Source organism: Culex quinquefasciatus, chromosome 3 (genome assembly GCF_015732765.1).
Source record: "Culex quinquefasciatus strain JHB chromosome 3, VPISU_Cqui_1.0_pri_paternal, whole genome shotgun sequence".
NCBI classification, from domain to species: Eukaryota; Metazoa; Arthropoda; class Insecta; order Diptera; family Culicidae; genus Culex; species Culex quinquefasciatus.
The window spans coordinates 44,601,471-44,606,360 of NC_051863.1; the positions used below are offsets into that span (position 1 = coordinate 44,601,471).

At 42.5% G+C, this 4,890-nt stretch overlaps 1 long non-coding RNA gene across 1 annotated transcript; it reads right to left on the reverse strand.

The window, feature by feature from the left end:
• Nucleotides 1–3,353: 3,353 nt before the first annotated feature.
• On the reverse strand, nucleotides 3,354–4,420 carry LOC119770662. Its single transcript, XR_005278936.1, has 4 exons — nucleotides 4,372–4,420; nucleotides 4,246–4,312; nucleotides 4,110–4,184; nucleotides 3,354–4,044 (listed from the first exon to the last, which is right to left on the reverse strand). It is a non-coding gene; the product is annotated as an uncharacterized LOC119770662 (long non-coding RNA).
• Nucleotides 4,421–4,890: the final 470 nt, after the last annotated feature.

Consider the following 4,890-nt stretch of genomic DNA (forward strand, 5'->3'; position numbering starts at 1 on the left):
GCTGAAAAATTTAGAAAAAAAATCTCATGTTCGCACGCCGCTCCCTTTGGCAAGTGCCTCCGGAGACAATCGAAAACTTGGAAAAATGCCAAAACCGGATTAAAGGTTTCGCTCTGTTGGGAAAGCAACTCTCCTATTAGTCCTTCATAACCGGTCTCAGCACGTGGTCGCGGCCCTCGTCGAACTTAAAACACGTATTCTTGGTAAAATCAACTGAAGAACGCCAATGTGGCGGCTCCCCTGTTAAAAATGTCCAGCCCGAGTGAAGAGTGCTTTGAAGTCGCAAATCGACTGTCAGTGAGTGGTTGTTCGATGGCCATCAGGTCCCGTCCAAACCCGTACCACGTGGCCGCCAATGTTCCCCCGAATGGCACCACCACCACCGCGGTCACACGCCGGATGTTTACGCCCCACAGCAGCGCGGCCAACAGTGTGGACCAAAAGCACGTGCCCTCCGGTGGCCGATCCAGTGAGCTCAAACATGTGACCGTGGAACGGTTCCGAGTGCGATCCGTGGCCGGTCTTCGGCGGCTGAGTGGAAGTCGACGGTGGTGGACACGTGACCACTCCAACGGGCGAAATGCGTCGTTGGACCAGCAGCACCAACAGCAGCGGGAAACTTTGCGGATTCCCTTCGTCACGTTCCCGAGGTGTGTGTGGTGAAGGGTGTAAACGGGGTTAAAATGAAGGTTGATGATTAGGGCAGAAGTTCTAAGTGAGCTTAAAGAATATAAGACAGCGCTTCCACGCTAATGCAGCGCAGATATCAAATTTAGTATAACTTATAGTGCTCAACACCCGAGCAAAGTGAGCCCAGAGAAAAATATTATTTTGACCATTGGCAAAATTACATTTCAAAACTCAACACTCCAAGTTCTTAAAATAGTTTTTCTGTCCAATACATGTTAAAAATTCAATCTATTCCCAACAAGGGCCAATTTTATGGGCCATTCTCTACCAACTCACACGAAAAAAATTGCTCTAATTCCTCTTTAGTTTGTCTAAAAATTTTTTCTAGGGAGTAATTGTGGTCCCTGATCACGAAAAACATTCTTAAGTGTTTGTCAGGAACTGAAAAAAGAATAAAAATGTTTTGCAAATAGCTATGCCCATGCTCAAAATAATGTAAAAACTCATAGTTTTTTTTTTGCAGTACAGAAAATTAACATAAACTTCACAAATTATTCAAAGTATTGGCCATGCTTGAAAGAAGCAAATATCAACAGAAATAGTTTTTTTTATCAATTTATTTATTATTATTATACCTACCTTTATTATCAAACCAAAAACTCACAGAAATGAATAAAAATCATGTTTAGAATAATTCAAAGCACTGGTTATGTTTGAAATAGAGGTGGGCAAAAAAGAGCGAGCCGCTAAAAGATCCGGTTCACCAAAAATCGAGCCGAGGTTCTTTTTAAAACTCCGGTCTTTTGAATGAACCGTTCCAAGATGGAATGATTTTGAGAACGTGTGTCAATTTTTATGTTTGTAAAAATATTCCAAAGAATTCAAAACATTGTAGTCACAAATTTGCTTCTGGGAATTGAAATTGCAATTTCATACATTTCTATGCATTTAAAAAAAATATAATCCAAAAATGTCCTACGGTGTATTTTTTTGAGTACTTTTGGATAGGTGAAAAGGTGCTATTTTTCGACATCTTTAGAGCAGAATCGTCTTATTTCGATGGGGGAAGGGGGTCTATTACAACATTCTCATCAATATACCGATGCCGGTGTACTCTCTTGTATAAAGCTTGCTGGGATTCCTATCTAGATAGTACAAGAGAGTACACGTGCATCGGTATTTTGAAAGACTCTAAATAGCATTGATGCCCACATTTGAACACCACTTAAAAGTTTCCCGATTATAAATTTGAGCATTTCAAATTGCCTAACTTGGTTTTCTACCAAAATATAATATATAGCTTACGTGATTTAGGAAAAAAAAATCTTACCCGATTAAAGTTTTGCTTTTCTGACACTTTATTTAAACAGAATTTAGATAAGAATTCGCAGAATATTTTCTCCAAATTTCAGCATTTGTTAAATTTTAGCAAAAATATAAATAATTTTGTAAAATTAAGAAAAAAAATTCTCCAAAATCCTGGATTTCGAGATTTGGGTGACATTCTATTATTTGAACGTTTAGGTTTTAGTAGAAATCTTGACATAGAGACCACCAAGACTAATGGTTTTTGATTGTTTTTTTTTTATAATTTAGTCAATAACAAGTCCAATAAAAGAACAAAAAAAAATCACAACTCTCTTGAAAATAGCATTTTTATATATTTTTCTTCTTTTTAAAAAAAGAGAGCATGAGCCGTTCAGAAGAGTCGCTCTTTTTAATGAGTGAACGAAAATGAGCGACTCTGAAAAAAGAACGGTTTTGCCCACCTCTAGTTCGAAAAAATGTAAAAAATCATAAAAACAAAAATAATAGAAATTATTTTTATAAAAAGTCAGCTCACGTTTGGTAAAATTTGTTTCTACATACTTTTTAATTACTTTTTTTTCTTCACATTTCGTTTTCTGTCGTTTTTTTCCAATAAGATCCATTCGGCAAACCGGTTGTAGGTGAAATGTATCGCGTTCGATAAAATAAGAGAAGAAAATTATTTTAAAAACTAACTTACGGCCTGCATTTTTTTTTTTTTTTGCAAAACTAATCATTTTTGTAATTTTGAAATTTGATCAAAATGGCCAAAAAGTGACTTTTGCCAGTAACTTACTCAAACTTTGTTTTGTGTTTTGCTTTTACAGCAAAATCTACTAGAAACTCTGTAACGGTTTTCTTCGTTCCTTAGGCGAACAGCAGCTTTGACGCTCTAGGCGTCGCGCCACTCCCTAAAAGGAAGACTGCTGAAGCTGATTAACTGGCCCGGCCAAAGGCTCCAGTTCAGGGCTGGTTGTTTTCGAACTCAAATACCGAATCTCAACTAGCAGGTCCCAAGTGACGAATCAAGTACAAATTTAGGTAAATTACTCTTTATTGTTGAAAAAGAAAGAACTCGACGGCTATTGGTGGTGCGATATGATGTATTAAGTAGTAAATCCCCACACCCAAGTAAAGACGCTCCCCAATTTAACCCCTGCAGACTAACTAACCCAATTGACAAGCCAATTAGCTGCGTTTAAACTTAATCCCTATATTTTCAACTTAACAAAATCGTGACGTCACTTCTACGCTAGGGACAGTTATTGAGCTCAAAATCGTTCTTAAAAATTATCAGATCTGACCTTGGTTTAGATGCGGGCGGCGAGGGCAGGAACGGCTTCGGCGTGGCCACGCACTTACGCTTCAGGAACTGGTCAGGAACGGTACAGGAACCCCACGCGCGCGGGCTGCTCGGGTCGGCTTTACGCTGTCGATCGGGTGGCGCTATCGGCCGCTAGGTGTCGCAGCGGCGTTTTCATTGATGTGTCCGGGCTCGCGGTGTGGACCGCAAAAACACTTGCCGGCGTCAGACGCTGGCTCTCGTAGTTCTCAACCTTTCCGTGGGGAGAACTCTCGACTTCCGGGCGCTGGCGTCGCGTGAGCGGCAGAGGAAGGGTTCACGCTCTCGATGCGCTCTGTTTTTCCCAAGAGTGACCGAAGGGGGTGGCTTTTCCGGGAAATGAGCGGTAGTTGGGGGTCGCTCACCAAAATGGCTGCCAAGGGATGAATGGCAGATCTTGTTGAAGCGCTTTGGTGACGTACAGCGCTGAAACCAACCGGTTTCCCACTTCCGAACTGGCGCGAGGTGACGTGAGGCGCACTGTTCGGCGTGTACGGCGTTGCACACACGGATGAGGGGCTTAGTTAACCGGAAATGGAGCCACAGTTCGGTAATCACTCAAGATGGCGGCCAGGTGACGCTCGGTCGGCCACGTGGACGCGCAAAATGGACGTATGACGCTACTACGACGCCTTTTCGTCGTCTCCAGACAACGTACGGCGCACACCACGCTGTTTCCGAGGACTCTCGACAGCTTTCAGCTCGGTTCAGCGGCGCTGGGCGCTCCCAGATAAAAACCCACGTTGAACGGTGGGTTTTTAGACCTGTTCAACGTTCGTTTCAATAATTACAAAATGGTTCGTTCCTACTTTGCCACTAGCAGTCTTACCTGACAAACTCCTAACCAGCGCACAACAGCAGAATGCCGGTCTAGGCGAGACTAACGAACCCCGAGTGACCAAACCTAAAGAATTTTCGAGGAGTTTCTATGATTTCGCACATAATTTTACAAAAAGCAAGCTTACTCGTTTGGATTCTACTCGGTACCGTGATTGGCTCCGCTCTAGCCTTCCAACTACTCTTCAGGTGAGCCTAAATCAATATTTTCGGGTTAGATGGTTAATCACCCAGATTTGTTAAAAAAAACTTACACCTTCTTCAGGCAGTATCGCACTTTCCCGAAGGGAAACGTCGCAGCACAGCGGATTTCGCACTAAACTTAAAACTTTAGACTACTAAGTCACACGTGCTCACACTTTAGATCACAAAATGGCGGGTAATAAAATCACTTGCTAGTGGCTCTCGAGTGGGACTAAACCGGTCGGCGAGCTTTACTCGAATGGTTCGCAACTCCCGAAGATCATTGGATCTTAGCAAAATCGCCGTCTAACCACACACGTGTGGGACCCGATTGCCGATTAGTTCTCTCTCGTTCTGGTCCCTATCATTCAATTGGGCGATCCCAGCACATACACAACGAGGGTGTACGATTGCAATTATTTGCCAGTACACGGGAGGGATTTTCCTATGCCCATTTTCGCAAATCTTGATTCGTCCCTCAAGGCCATAAATGAGATCTAGCAGAGTGAATTTGAAATGGCACTCCGATGCACGTACGCGGAGCACTCAGCAGTTTCCCTTTATGAGAAAGAGATGGCGCAGTTCTTTTG